Here is a 16,209-nt window from a genome sequence, read left to right as displayed (position 1 = left end):
CGCATATGCCTCAATGTTCTGGCACGTTCACGTGAGTCAAATGAGGCGGTACCTGGGTAAATTTAGATCTAAAACCCGGAAATGAGTTATGGGGAAATAAAGTTTTGGGATAAACCGCAACAATTAGGTCTGAGGTTAACGCAGGCTTAGGAAATCTTATACGTTTTGTTTTGTATACGTTTTTTATTGTTTTCAGTCAGTTTTTATTTTCGGCGTTTATCCAAAAACCCGACAAACTCAGTTTATTTCCACATAGGCTTTGGCCAACAAGCCATGGCTGAGTTAATGCCTACACAAAGATGCCATTACTATTGCTTTCTATAGAACTCCTCAGTGGACAAATAATAACCACAAAACCTTGCAGTCAAACACATAAATGGTTCTAATCATCTTCCACCATTCATTTTTTCACATAGTGAATTTTACAAGCACTTCAAATGTAGTATGTGTTTTGTGTAGTTTTAACTTGGTGTGATGTTTTGTAATTCTCTCTTGGACAAGGTGAGTTTTATCAATATATTCACCTCAATTTACTCTGAAATTTTTATTCGCAACAGATAGAACCTCAGCAAGGCAAAAAATCCTGCAGGAAGTTCCTGCACTTCATCTTTAGCCGACGTTGTCAGCTATCATTCACCAGCACGATTAAAGAGAGACCTGTGCCCAATCCATGATGAATCCATGTGCTGTATTGAAATTACTTGAATTAAGTGTTGAACTTCTTCATCCCATTTCTGTGTCTTCGCTAGCCACTGACTACACTTTAGCTAGCCAGTTGGCAGAGCAGTAGATCAATAAATCAGCCTAGATTGTTTTTTGTACAGTATATCGACTTTGGTGTCTATTTAAGACCTTATAGCATTTTTCAAGGATGAGCATAAGAACATTAAAAGGGGAGAAGACCACTAAATCTGGCAATGTGGACAAGTGCAGCTATTGTGAGGTGCAATTTACTGGTTTGGTCAGGGCCAGCTTGAGGGATAAAGTTTATCCTGTGTCGGGGAGTGTATCTATTAAGTTAAGTTTGAGCATATTAGCAATACAATGTGTTCTATACAGCTGTCAACGTTCTACAAGGAAAGAGCCACTTAATGAACTATATAATCATTAACCAGATTACCCCGGATACCAGACTTAGGTGAGTGATAACTCAGTTCTAGAATGTTGTCATTGATGAGAATTAATCTAAAAATCTATTGACATTCAGAATTTACTTTGTTTAGAAATCGAGCCTGTATTATACTTGCATTACCAGAGACAAATCTTCAAAGGCACATTATTTATTTACAGTCTTGATTTATAGGATCCTTCCCACTTTATGATTTGCATGTCAAGTGATAAAATCCCAAGTTATTAATTACACATTTATGGGAAAACTGCACTTGTCCTCGAAAATTACAGTTTATGAAATATTATACACCTTCTAATGTCATCAATCAAATCAAACTTTATTTATATAGCACATTTCTTATAACAAATGAATTTAAAGGTGTTCAAAGTCATGCATTGAAAGACGTGGCACTTAACATCCTTCCTCTTGGCAGGTGACCAGGGGATTCTCTCTACCCCATGCGAATGCCTCCGTGGAGCTCGTAAGTGTAGCCATATAGCCTAAGCCAGCCGTGCCCAACTAGGTGCAGTTAGTGGCGGACCTGTACCCGGCCGAAGACTGCAACCCTCTGTCCAGGCGATCCCACAGAGGACGATCTTCAGTGGCTAAGGAACCGTCTCCAGGGCAAGTTCAATGGAATGGCATATCTCCATGAACCTGAGCCAGAACAACCGCTACCCTTTCTGTCATCCCTGTCTGTACCGGACATTGTTTAGAAGCAAGGGAACCTGGGGCTTGCAGGCATCCTGGCTGGCATGGCGCTGTCGGTGGAGCAGCAGGAGGCTTTACGGCAGCGCACCAAGTTGGACAGCGCACCAACCCCAACTGGCACACCATGAGGAGAGGGAGGTTGACGGCCAGCAGTTATGGAGCAGTGGTTAGGGCCAAGCCCGTTACTCTGTTGCTGCTAAAAAGGGTCCTCCGATCACAGTCATTGGATGGGTTGTTGTCTGTAAAGTGGGGCATAGATATCAAAGACGAGGAATGGATCTGCAGGAGTCAAGGCTTTGGGTCATGGAGTCTGGGATCCTGGGTGCCTCACCGGATGGCCTGGTGGGCACCACAGCAGTGGTGGAGGTCAAGTGTCCCAATGGTGCAAGGGATCTTACCACTGAAGAGGCAGTGAAGTCGAAGGATTTCTATATCAAGGAGGTAAGATCTTACCACCTCCGTAAAGACCATTCTTACTGGTACCAGGTCCAAGGTCAGATCTTCATCACTGGAAGGGACACCTACTTCTTTGTTGTGTGGACCACCAAAGCCTCCGTCATCATCCCCATCCAGCATGACAACCTCTGACAGACTCATATTCCAAAAATATTCCACACAGTTCATACAAACACACTAGGCTCCCATAATAGGTTATATTACATACAAATACATTTATGTGGTTAACATTATCATGGGCACAGTGGGAATTTATACATGTGATGTTCAAATTATTTTTGAACCCTGTGTCTTGATGAAGGCCCCAGTCATCCCTGCCTGTACCTGACATTGTTGAAAAACAAGTGAACAATGAATTAAGCTCATACACAAACAAAAGGTTCCTAGAATAGTTTATATTATATTCAAGTTTTGCTCACAGCAGCCAACTAAAGTAATATAGTTAACTTAAGTTCAATCACAGGCTGGTCTGAATGCATCTCCTCAGTTTCATTCAGTAGTAAAACAGTTGACATTGCATTTTATCATGGGCGCAGTGGGAATATATTTCTGTGATGTTTAAATTATGTCTACCCCCAGAGGGAGTGAGTGAGAGAGTACATCACTTCCAGCAGATCTCCTTGCTGAGGATGGGTTGATCATGCACTGCTTCTCGTGGGGTGAGCTTGATGTTCTGCATGTCACGCCTCATGTCTTAAACATGGGGGAAATGGGACATGAAGTCAACATTTCGATGCATCTACAAATTCAATGTTTTACACAATATTGCGTCACATTTGATGAGTTACTGACCTGTCCGTCCACAGGCTCGATCTTCTGTAGTCTCCACAACTAGACGCTCGCTCTCGGATCACAACTGGTACAAGATGTCCATGCACCGGATTGTCTGAGGGATACACTCCTGTTGGACTGGAAAACGGAGGCATTTGGTCAGTGTTAGGTATTTTTCAATGCTGTATCCCCATCTTTATCTGGACAGAAAACACATTGTCCAGGGTGTGTTTGTGTTATGATAAACAATGTGACAAATGGTCCCTCAACACCCAATTGTCACACCTCATTGTTTGTTCTTGTTTCCCAATCATCAGTCTGGATCTTCCTCTTCTGCCATGGGGGATGAGCTACCTTTTTTCTGGTAAATACTGGGCCATTTATCTTTCCCAACAGAAAAATGGCAGCTGCAGACCAGTGTGTTGTCACTGGGTTTCCAGTTCGCCCATCTGAAAGTAGCTAGCTAAAATAATTACTAAAATGGTAACATCTATATTAAAATACCATAACCCACAGACTTGACTATAGTAACGGTAAAAATAGACTGGGTTTTGATCTAGCTGCACATCTAAAATCCTACTATGTGGATAGAACATTTCTGCTGGGATGGAGGAATTATTTGGAATGCTCAACTAGATGATCAGGACAGTCTAGGGTACTATTTGCCTGAAGATGTGAAGTATTGCTATGAGCTATAAGACTGTACGTCTGATTCTAATTCTCAGGAGGAAAGTTAAATCCCTCAGCCGTGAGGTCACTGAGGACCAACAGTAGAAGGGGGATCATCTGGACTGAGATGCAGGGACAGAACATAAGGATTTGGGGTAATGGCCAGCAGACCATGATTTCTACTAGCATGTAGGTCCTATATCTGTGGCATGTGATGTTTGTAAAGGCAAAATTTCACTGCTGTGTCAGGATAGTTTGGTACATTGTCCACTAGTCCAGTCTGAAAAGTACTAGCCTCGGGCTAGCTTAATTTACATCCCTGACTCCACAGGCCATTTGATCAGTCATGTCCAACAGATGCAGTAATGGAACAAAACCGTTTGTGTTATGTATGGGAAAACATTGAGCCCACACGTCCTTTGTGAGCTAGCTGGCCAGATAGTTAACGTTAGCTCACCGTTCGTGTAGTCACACTTTTGACATGCTAGCTAATGTTAGCCCACCAGGATATTTAGTGAAAGTTTAACTAGCTAGTTACGTTAGCTCATCGTTCGTGTAGTCAGACTTTTCCCCAGACCCCAGTGGTGGTGACATGCTAACTAGTCCACCAGGGCAGGGATATTTAATGTTTTCTCTAACATGTCATCCATCGCCTGTTGGGAAAGTCAGACTACACGACAGTGAGATACGGTGCAACGTTAGCTAGTTAACTTTAGCTAATGTAGCCAACTAGGCAACCAAGGTGCCTAACCAGCTAGCCCATCAGGCAATATATAGCTGGATATATCCTTGCTTTGGTGGGCTAGCATGTCACCACGTGAAAAAGTATGACTACATAAACTGTGAGCTAAAGTTAACTAGCTGGCTAGTTCACAAAGGACTTGTCAATAATAATAGGTCACAACAGTCATTATGCTAGCCTATGCTGTTTTTTTTGTGTTTTTTTTTTACTTGTAAGGAACATGCTTTGCACACGTAACTACTGTGGGTGGTTATCTAGCAAATATTTAGGGATGCACCGACATGACATTTTCGGCCGATACCGATATCTGATATTTTCCTTGCCAAAAAAACCTGATACCGATAACCGCTATTACATTTTTTAGGGCCTTTAAGTATTCTAGTACAGTTAAATAGTTTAAACACACACACTGACCAAAAGGTTATTTTGTTGGTATTTACGTATGTCCCCATTACCAGTAAAACATAATCAAAACCTATTTCTTTCACTAACTTGCTGTGCTGTGCTGTGCTGTTTCGTTGTTCATTTGTTCAGTCATTTCAATCTCAACCAGGATTTGATCATGCATGTCAAGCAATGAGGTTTCAGCTCTCTGTCCATGGTCTCTTCTGTCGTCGGTCCTCTTCGGTGCGCACTGTCACTGTGTACGTTTCCATATTGTTCAGCTGTGTCAAACATTTCAGGTAAACCCTGTTTCTTGTCTGCATCAAAGTAGCGGCCCTTGTATCTAGCATCGAGCATGGCGGCGACACAGCAAAGAATGCCACCGAATCACTTGTTCACAGCCTCTAGTCGAGTACTTTTGCAAGTTTTAACCCCACGGTCTGTTTTGACAGTTTTGTTGAGCAGGTCTTTCAAGTGCCATGACAGAGGATATCACGTCTGCTGCAGACGCAGTTGATGAGCTTATTTCTCAAGTCAGTTGTTCGAATGGAGCTAGGAGTGTGTTCATGTTTCAAACATGTTCTCAAATGCCATTGAAATGGCAGAAGCGGTATGAGAACCAGCACATTCTTGAGCATGCAATACGGCTTTCCTCATTACGAAATCCTTGTCGACCGACTGTGCTGTCAGAGCTCATTGGGCTGACATCGCTGGTTCAAATGTCAGTCGTGAAGCTAATAGCAGTGACGCCCATATCAAGTAGCTAATTAATGTGAGTTTCAACAATACTGTGTAACTCCGGTAGTGCAACATCTGAAAAATAGCGCCTACTTGGTAGTATGTACCGGGGCTCGAGGTGCTTGACCAGTCGAAAGCCAACATCATCCACGACAGAGAACGGTTGATTGTCAAGCTCAATGAATACCATTATCTTGGCATTAATGGATTTCGCCTTTGAGTTGTCTCGCTGAAATGTTTTTCCTCTTTCAAATGACTGCTCGACTTGAACTTGTTTAGTTGTTGGAAGTATGTGTTTAGTTTTTTTCTGCTTTTGTCCTGAGTATTCGCTGAACATCTGGGGATGATGCATTTTCAAATGAGTAATTAGGTTTGTGGTATTGAATGATTTCACTTTCTCCCCTCCTCGGGAAATAATAGGAGCACAAACGTTGCATATGGCCTTTTTGTTATCTTCGTTTGAAACTTCTAAATAGATCCCCACAGCAGAAATTGTGGTTAGGAAGGCTGTGTTGCATGTATAGCGTCAGCTTTGATATCAGTTTTGCGCACAGCGTTAAACTAGACGTTGGGCCGATGTTGGCATTTTTTAGATAATATCGGCCGATTCTGATATGCTTACCATTGTGCATCCCAACTCATTTTCATGAGTTTCTAGCTAACCACAAATATTTGATCTAACCAAAATGGCTTGTTAGTGTAATAGGTTGAAAAATTGTCACACAAAATAGACACCCCCTAATTAAAAAAACAAACAAATTGTATGTATCTTAATAAACTTTGGGCCAGTAACCGAAAGGTTGCTGGATTGAATCCCCGAGCTGACTATGTAAAAATGTGTCATTCTGCCCCTGAACAAGGCAGTGAACCCACGTCATTGTAAATAAGAATTTGTTCTTAAGTGACTTGCCTAGTTAAATAAAGGTTAAAAAACCCAACTCTTTTCTACACGCTTTAGCAGTATTTAGCCCATCAGTCCAATAGATGGCGCTGTTTCATTGTGGCAGTGAGGAAAGCAACAAGTTCTGACCAAGCGCACATAATTTCCTTAGAATAAAAAAAGTGCCAGAACTGTAAAGACTAACTTTTGTGCCCGTTTCTCATTATCACTACAGGTATGTAACAGCACATTTGAACTTTCTCATATCGAAAGAACATCATAACATGCTGGATGACGTACCAGTAAAGGGATTATCATGTTTGGTGAAAGTTGTATGTGTTATTTTTGTATCAAACTGAGTGAGTGAAGAACGTGACAGAATTAATGAGTGTATGTTAGCTTTTATGCTAGCTTTGTTGCAAACTATTTTACAAGTCACATAGAGACGTTGGTTTTCTGAGTAAATGTACATTATTTCCTAATAGCAATTTCGCAAATAATCAATTTATTTGAGGTTTCTGAGTTGGTTTTACGTGTTATTAGTCTTCTGTAAAATTGTGCTCCCTGCCTGTGTCAACGGACTTTAGTATAGGCAGTGCAGGTGCGAGAGAGAGAGACAATGTCATGGTTGCACCACTGTTTTGAAGCTGAATGTAATGCTTATCTGTTTTCTGCATGTGTAGCAATATTCAGACACGTCAGTTGTTTATCTTTTTTCCATAAGTGTTTCGATTGTGAATGAAGGAATCTACTGTAGGTACATTGCATTTATGTTTCAAGTTAATGTGTGCACTTGTATGTGGATGAACACATCAGTAATTAAAGAACATAACACATTCAAAATGCAACTAGTACTTTTGGATGTCAGGGAAAATGTATGGAGTAAGTTTTCAAAAATAGAAATAGTAAAGATACCCCAAAAAACGACCTTAAGTAAAAAATACTTCAAAGTACTACTTAAGTACATTACACCACTGTCAATCAATTTAAATGTAATTGATAACCAAATATTTGAAATGAGAGAATTTAATAAAAAAAATCATATTAGAGAATAAAGAATGTGCCAAAAATCACTTCAGAGGCCACCTTCAAAGTCAGTCTGAGGCAGGTAACATTAGAAGCTAGCAAACAGGACTTACTTGCCTTATCACACAGCTCCAGCGACATCTCTCGCTTACAGAGATCAGAAAACGATCACATGGAGAAATGTGGAGGTTTTTCCTACCCTGCGTCTTGAAGAATGACATCAAAGCTTGTGACAGGATGTGTAGTTCTGTATGATAGCCACATTGGCAGCTAATTTCATTTTTGGTGGGTTCAGGCGAATATATTAATAAAGGTTACCTTGTCCAAGAGAGATTTCCGCAGTAATCAAAACGTCATGCCAAGGAAAGCCTACACAAACAGGCCATATATGAAGTAGTTCTAAAATCCACTACGGAAAAATGAATGGTGGAAAAACGATTGGAACCATTTCCGAGTTTTACTGCTAGGTCTTATGACTATTACTCATACTATGGTACTCAATTGACCCAGAGCCATGTACAGTATTTTATATATTGACTCATAATGCAGGTTTCAATGTGTTTACTCATCTATAAACATTTTTTTATACACATTGAAAAGGATAATATAACAAGAATGATATAAAATACTACATTGCTCACGTTACATTTAGAAAGCAAACAAATCATGCATAGTTTTTTATTTCCAAGCTTGATGCTATGTAAAGCTTTACAAAAATTGTTGGCCAATATCATACTGTAATATATGGCATTTACGTAACAGGTGTTTTTATCCAAAGTGACAACAGGGAGTCCACACATTTTTGTATGGGACCGCAGAGTGGTAATTCTGACACTAGCGATCCACCACTCTGGTGTTGCTAGTGCCATGCTCTTACTAATTAAGCCACACAGGACGACTACAATACATGATTACAATACAGGTGGAAGGTGTACGAACGCCACCACCTTGAGCGTACCACCCTCCCAAGGCCTTGGATGAGGTATGCAATGACATCAATCCAGACCTGTCAGGCTTGGATTCATCATGCCAAAAGGTTTCCCCCAGGTGTATGAACAACCCACGGCCAAATGCTCAAGACAGATTTGATGCAAACTAGTGCCCGCTAAACATCGTTTCCTTCATTCATTTCATTTGTTTCTAGTACACCTATGATGTCATATTTGAACAATACATTTATTTTTTGCATCAATGATTATGAAAGATGTCTTCAATGATCACGACTTTGATTACACATGGGATTTTCACATTTTTATGTGTCAAATTTGATGTGTAGTGCAAGTGTATTGCCTAATGTGAAAACAGTTTAATGTACTGTCATTTACAGTACTGTAGCATATTACATTCAAATTGCAATTTTGAAACATGTATCTTGCATTTTTTGCTATTGGATTAACTAGTTGTTAAAACAACTAAATTGAGAAGATATCATTATGTTGTGTTTTGGTAATTAACCCAAATATCTCTAACCGCCGCCCGTGCGTGAGTTTTTTTCTCTTCATGCGCGTGATGTCAGAAGGATCTCATTGTTCCAAAATGTGATTGTTACGCAACAGGACAGTTACCTGCGCTGCCCTCAAACCAAGGCACGCTGCCTGCTAATTATCTATAGGCTGTTTCGATTTCAAATGATTTTCTAGCAAGTTTTTTATTTTCTAAAAATAGTCTGAATTGAGGTGTGTTCCGCCGCCTCGTTATGTCACATGAAGAAGCCCATTTCACTGTTGCGGACAATTTTATATTTGAGGCTTTACTCAGCTGGACAAACTTCTCTCTTCAAGAGCCCAAGCACTTCCCTTGTGTTTCCCGAGATCAAGTATGAAGGCATTGTGCATATCTAGTCAGAACAGTCCTTGCACAAATATTTCCCCCCGGCACAATTTCTGACTGGCGCCCACATTGCCTTCATAGTTGTTTTCCTTACAAATTGGACTTCGGAACGCACACATGTCCAATCAAAGTAAGGGGCTTATTTTCTGTATATCGTTTCTGCTGTAGCACACCATATGTATGTATGGATCATAATGTATTTACGTTTTAAAGTTCTGGTGACAAATTATGCATTCCGATTCTTGCATAGATTGTAATGGATACACATGATGTGTGTAAAATACTTTTTTGAATGTTGTACTGATTACGATGAGCTATGTGTGGCGCCATGTTTGTTGACATCATACAATGCATTCTGGTTGTCACGTAAGCATCTGTCAGACCAAAGATGTTATAACGAGAGAGTTTGCTCGACTGACTTATTTATGGTGCTTTCAAATTCGGAGGTCTAGAAAGAGGATTCGCTTCCAAGTTGGAGCGTTCAAAACGATTTTTCCCATTTGGAGAGTCCCCCCCCAGGTTCCAGTTGTCTTGAACCCGACCTCAGATTGTATCTCACGGTTGCCAGCTCAGACCCTCCCTTTCCAGTTAAAAAAAAAATGTATTTAACGTATAAACTCTTGTTTGTCCCCCATTTGTTGATAAATCCCCCATCATAGGTAGGCCGTCATTATAAATAAGAATTTGTTCTTAACTGACTTGCCTAGTTAAATAAAATAAATAGTAATATTTCCTGCAACATATCACCTCATGATACCGTCCCCCATTTTTACCCCCAATGGACTTAAACCCCCCCACAAATGAAATGAACCCCCCTAAAATGGTTTCATCCCTGTTTAGCTTTCACACTACAGTTAGGTTAGGCAGTAGGCTTGTATTTGGTGTGAGGTGATTATTCTTTTTTTTTGGGGGGGGGGGGGGGGATTTGTCAAATGGTAAACGACTTGTCAAGTCATGTGCTCCGGTTCTTCTATACACTGTAACAAGTACATCAACGACTTGTAATATGCGGAAAATTGGCTAAACTAAGTATATATTTTTCAGGCAATGAGCGCAGCCATCTTTGACTTTGTTTATTTGTGTTTTATAGTGAATGGCATTCTGGGATTAGGGAGTTTTCGGCAGGGCAAACATAAATAAACATGGCTGCCACCATATAGAATTTAGTTGCTGTTAGCTTTGCTGACACGCATTTATTTTCTAAACAACATTATATTAGCTTCTTGGGCTCACCAGAGATGTGGTGCGTTGTAAACTAGTCTAGCTGTCAGGTCGCTAACTTATGTTTTGTTTTTTTGTCAGCGCAACCTGTTATTTAGACTGGTTTATGGAATGAGTTTGACTGTGGATGTGTTCCATGTGATGCTTGGATGATGAAGTTAGCATTTATCTTTTACAATAAAAGGTACAATTGAGGAATAACGTTTAAGACCTTTATTTTCCATCCATACAAAAATATTTAGATGCTGTTCAGACAACAATGCTGTATAAGACGCGTTTGTTGCATAATACGTTCGGTTGCTACTGTTCCAATCACATATTTGAGATTGTACGCTTCAGGGACCACTCAACAATGATCAGAAATACGTGATCATACGTGTCAAAGGGTTAAATCAATGTTCTCATGGTATTTTACAGTAAACATATATGGGCCAAAGGTCGTGTGGTGAAAGACGTCTCCAAACAATTAAATGCACAATATAAGGTTTTTAATGTTAGACTTGCTGCGTTACGTGTTCCAGTTTGAAGTTTTGTACTAAGAGTTTCAAAAACTCACCATATACAGTACCAGTCAAAGTTTGGATACACCTACTCATTAACAGGTGTGCCTTGTTAAAAGGTAATTTGTGGAATTTCTTTCCTTCTTTATGTGTTAGTGTTTGTTTGAGCCAATCAGTTGTGCAGTGACAAGGTAGGGGTGGTATACAGAAGATAGCCCTATTTGGTAAAAGACCAATTACATATTATGGCAAGAACAACTCAAATAAGTAAAGAGAAACAAAAGTCCATCATTAAAAAAGTCCTTTACGGGATTAGTGTCACTATACCGGGATGGTTGAGCTAATGTGATTAGCATGACGTTGTAAGTAACAATAACATTTCCCAGGACATTGACATGTCTTATATGGGCAGAAAGTTAAATTCTTCTTAATCTAACTGTACTGACCAATTTACAGTAGCTATTACAGTGAAACAATATCATGCTATTGTTTGAGGAGAGACCACAACACATTTTTTATCACGGCAACTGGTTTGGTACATTCACCTCAGAAGGTAAATCATGTACTTACATTCAGTAATCTTGCTCTGATTTGTTATCCTTAGGGTCCCAGGGATAAAATGTAGCATAGTTTTGTTTGATAAAATCAATTTTTATATTAAAATGTAAGTACTGGGTTCTACAGTTTGAACTCTGTCTCCCCCACCTGGCCATCTAGATCTGTAAAAATTAGTGTGTAAGCTAATGATCCATCATGTTTGACATTTTGGGAGTGTGTAAACAAAAAAAAAATATGACCATATAATGTTTGTATGTTATGTACTTGAAAATGTATCAACTGACCAATTCGACCACATTTGGGCAGACTTGATAATGAATATTGTCCAGTATTGCAATGCTTCACTGGATCAATCTGAAACTTTGCACACACTGATGCCATCTATTGGCCAAAATTGAAGTTGCGCCTAAACTGCAATATTATGTTTTGGCCTTTATCTTGCATTTCAAAGATGAAAAAAATGTTTTTTTGTTCATTATCTTATTCCAGAACTAATGTGTTATGTTGTCCTACATAAATTTCACATTTCGCCAAACTTTAAAGTGTTTCCTTTTCAAATGGTATCAAGAATATGCATATCCTTGCTTCAGGTCCTGAGCTACAGGCAGTCCGATTCGGGTAATTTTAGGCGAAAATTGGGAGGGGAAAAAAAGTTCAGATCCTTAAGACATGCAGGTCAGTCAATCCGGATAATTTCAAGAACTTCGAAAGTTTCTTCAAGTGCAGTTGCAAAAACCATCAAGCGCTATGATGAAACTGGCTCTTATGAGGACCGCCACAGGAAAAGAAGACCCAGAGTTACCTATGCTGCAGAGGATAAGTTCATAGTTACCAGCCTCAGAAATTGCAGCCCAAATAAATGCTTCACAGAGTTCAAGTAACAGACACATCTCAACATCAACTGTTCAGAGGAGACAGCGTGAAATCAGGCCTTCATGGTCGAATTGATGCAAATAAACCACTACTAAAGGACACCAATAAGAAAATGAGACTTGCTTGGGCCAAGAAACATGAGCAATGGACAATAGACCATTGTAAATCTGTCCTTTGGTCTGATGAGTCCAGATTTGAGATTTTTGGTTCCAGATGCCATGTCTTTGTGAGACACAGAGTAGGTGAACAGATGATCCCTGCATGTGTGGTTCTCAACGTGAAGCGTGGAGGAGTAGTTGTGGAGGAGGACTTGTGATGGTGCTTTGCTGATGATACTGTCTGTGATTTATTTAGAATTCAAGACAGACTTAACCAACATGGCTACCACAGCATTCTGCAGCAATACGCCATCCAATCTGGTTTGCGCTTAGTGGGAATATCATTTGTTTTTCAACAGAACAATGACCCAACACACCTCCAGGCTGTGTTTAGGCTATTTGACCAAGGAGAGTGATGGAGTGCAGCATCAGATGACCTGGCATCCACAATCACCTGACCTCAACCCAATTGAGATGGTTTGGGATGAGTTGGATCGCAGAGTGAAGGAAAAGCAGCCAACAAGTGCTCCGCATATGTGGGAACTCGTTTAGAACTGTTGGAAAAGCATTCCAGGTGAAGCTGGTTGAGAGAATGCCAAGAGTGTACAAAGCTGTCATCAAGGCAAAAGGTGGCTACTTTGAAGAATCTCAAATCTCAAATATATATTTATTTGTTTAACACTTTTTTGCTTACTACATGATTCCACATTTCTACAATGTAGAAAATATATTAAAAAAAACTTGAATGAGTGGGTTTCCAAACTTTTGACTGGTACTGTACTTGTGAAAATAGCATCAAAGAGTAACAAAAAAAGTTATTTTTGCTATCATGTCATGTAGTTCATGAAAATACATCCTCAGCAAAAATCAAACAATATGTCTGCAAGATAATATCCACAAAATCAATACATCAGAAATATTTTAAGACCACTCAACTCTGGCATCAGTTGATTTTATTACATATAATTACTACAAATAAAATATTAAATGATAACACATATATTGTAAAGTGTGGGAGAGACAGTGAAAATATTACGATAGCTCATCCTTCCTTACAAAGAATGAATGACACATTAGCACTTATCAGCAACTGTAAATTGACACCTTTGAACATCCTGTCATTTCTAGCCTCCTGTTGACATCAAAAATGGTCAGTAACCCAAGGTCAACCATCTTTGGAACAAGAGAGATCTTTTGTGTTACAATGGCAAATATAAGTCACCTCTGCAGTCTGCATAGCCTGTACCTTAAAATGAGAAACATGTTCACTGCTCCTCTCATAGATGACTTCATTACAGTGCATTCGAAAAGTATTCAGACCCCTTGACTTTTTCCATATTTTTTTTTACATTACAGCCATATTCTAAAATGGATTAAATACACTGCTCAAAAAAATAAAGGGAACACTAAAATAACACATCCTAGATCTGAATGAATGAAATATTCGTATTAAATATGTTTTTCTTTACATAGTTGAATGTGCTGACAACAAAATCACACAAAAATGATCAATCGAAATCAAATTTATCAACCCATGGAGGTCTGGATTTGGAGTCACACTCAAAATTAAAGTGGAAAACCACACTACAGGCTGATCCAAATTTGATGTAATGTCCTTAAAACAAGTCAAAATGAGGCTCAGTAGTGTGTGTGGCCTCGTGCCTGTATGACCTCCCTACAACGCCTGGGCATGCTCCTGATGAGGTGGCGGATGGTCTCCTGAGGGATCTCCTCCCAGACCTGGACTAAAGCATCCGCCAACTCCTGGACAGTCTCTGGTGCAACGTGGCGTTGGTGGATGGAGCGAGACATGATGTCCCAGATGTGCTCAATTGGATTCAGGTCTGGGGAACGGGCGGGCCAGTCCATAGCATCAATGCCTTCCTCTTGCAGGAACTGCTGACACACTCCAGCCACATGAGGTCTAGCATTGTCTTGCATTAGGAGGAACCCAGGGCCAACCACACCAGCATATGGTCTCACAAGGGGTCTGAGGATCTCATCTCGGTACCTAATGGCAGTCAGGCTACCTCTGGCGAGCACATGGAGGGCTGTGCGGCCCCCCAAAGAAATGCCAGCCCACACCATGACTGACCCACCGCCAAACCGGTCATGCTGGAGGATGTTGCAGGCAGCAGAACGTTCTCCACGGTGTCTCCAGACTCTGTCACGTCTGTCACGTGCTCAGTGTGAACCTGCTTTCATCTGTGATGCTCATGCTACCGCTAGAGTGAAAGCACCGCCAGCATTCAAAAGTGACCAAAACATCAGCCAGGAAGCATAGGAACTGAGAAGTGGTCTGTGGTCACCACCTGCAGAACCACTCCTTTATTGGGGGTGTCTTGCTAATTGCCTATAATTTCCACCTGTTGTCTATTCCATTTGCACAACAACATGTGAAATTTATTGTCAATCAGTGTTGCTTCCTAAGTGGACAGTTTGATTTCACAGAAGTGTGATTGACTTGGAGTTACATTGTGTTGTTGAAGTGTTCCCTTTATTTTTTTAGCAGTGTAGTTGGAAGGTGGACCTAGGGCTGTTGCGGTGACCGTATTACCGCCACACCAGCGGTCATGAGTCCTGAAGGCAGTGAAATTCCACATGACCGTTTTAGTCACGGTAATTAGGCTTCTCCAAGCTCTGATGCTGCTGCTGGTCATTTGTAGCCTACCAAACATGCTAACTGCCTAGTACTCCACATTCTATTGTCTCTCTAATCACTCTGACATCAATGCAAATATCTTCTAAAAAAAATCGAATCAAACACTACATGAAAGCCCATGAGCTCATGTTGCGCAACATTTCTATAGGCTATGCAATTGCAGGAGAAAACCGAGTGATGGTCACTAATTAAAAGAAGATCCCTTCAGCTTTCTATAGGCTTACTATATTTATTTCTCAACTTTCCTAATACTAAGCACTTTGCTTATATTTACAACCGGAGTATAACCTACCTGACTGGCATGAAAATAACCCCCCCCAAAATAAAACATCCTCCATTCGCTATTTAAGTGCATTGATGACATGTATTCTTTCCCGCTGCCCGTTTTGATACAGGTGCATGATGATGGTCCATTCTAAATCAAAGCAAATGTTTCACATATTATTTAGTATATTTAAATATTTAGTATATTAAATCAAGTATAGTCTGATGGGTGACAATATTAGCCTGTCACTTGTGAATGATATGTTATCACTTGTGAATGCAAAAGAAACTGCCTTTTTTGGCGACCTCATGTAGCTTAGCCCATAGGCCCATATGTTTTGATAAGGTTTGTATCCCAACTATAGTGGCCAAAAAACGTCTTAAAAGTAAGCACATTAAGCCGATTACAAGGGGTGTGGAGCCTAACTAGCTTATATAAGCAGTGGGTGAGTTTCAAGTTTAGGGAAGAACATTTTCACCATAGAAATTCACCTTTTATCATAAAAGCATTACATGCATAATTGCATTTGCAGTCACTTTTGCTAATGGTGTTTTCCGCTAGTGCAACATTCACGCATATAGCCTACTGCCATGTGTGCATTGCTGCGCTTATAATGTGAAGAAATAGCCTTAAAGTTTATCAACATTTTAAGCTAAATGTTCTGATCTGTTGCGTCAGCCACATTGCATAAAAAAGGTTTTTTGATGCTAGTGG

At 40.1% G+C, this 16,209-nt stretch overlaps 1 long non-coding RNA gene across 1 annotated transcript; it reads left to right on the top strand.

Moving 5' to 3' along the window:
• The first annotated feature begins 75 nt into the window (after positions 1-75).
• LOC118946062 (uncharacterized) lies at positions 76-7,305 on the top strand. Its single transcript, XR_005041231.2, has 5 exons — positions 76-2,263; positions 2,858-2,937; positions 3,085-3,207; positions 3,367-3,413; positions 3,775-7,305. It is a non-coding gene; the product is annotated as an uncharacterized LOC118946062 (long non-coding RNA).
• The last annotated feature ends 8,904 nt before the right edge of the window (positions 7,306-16,209 follow it).

Source organism: Oncorhynchus mykiss, chromosome 25 (assembly GCF_057628025.1).
Source record: "Oncorhynchus mykiss isolate SJ-2025 chromosome 25, ASM5762802v1, whole genome shotgun sequence".
Lineage (NCBI taxonomy): Eukaryota > Metazoa > Chordata > Actinopteri > Salmoniformes > Salmonidae > Oncorhynchus > Oncorhynchus mykiss.
The sequence above is the reverse complement of the archived record's forward strand: the minus strand, read 5'-3'. Positions and strand labels throughout refer to the sequence as shown.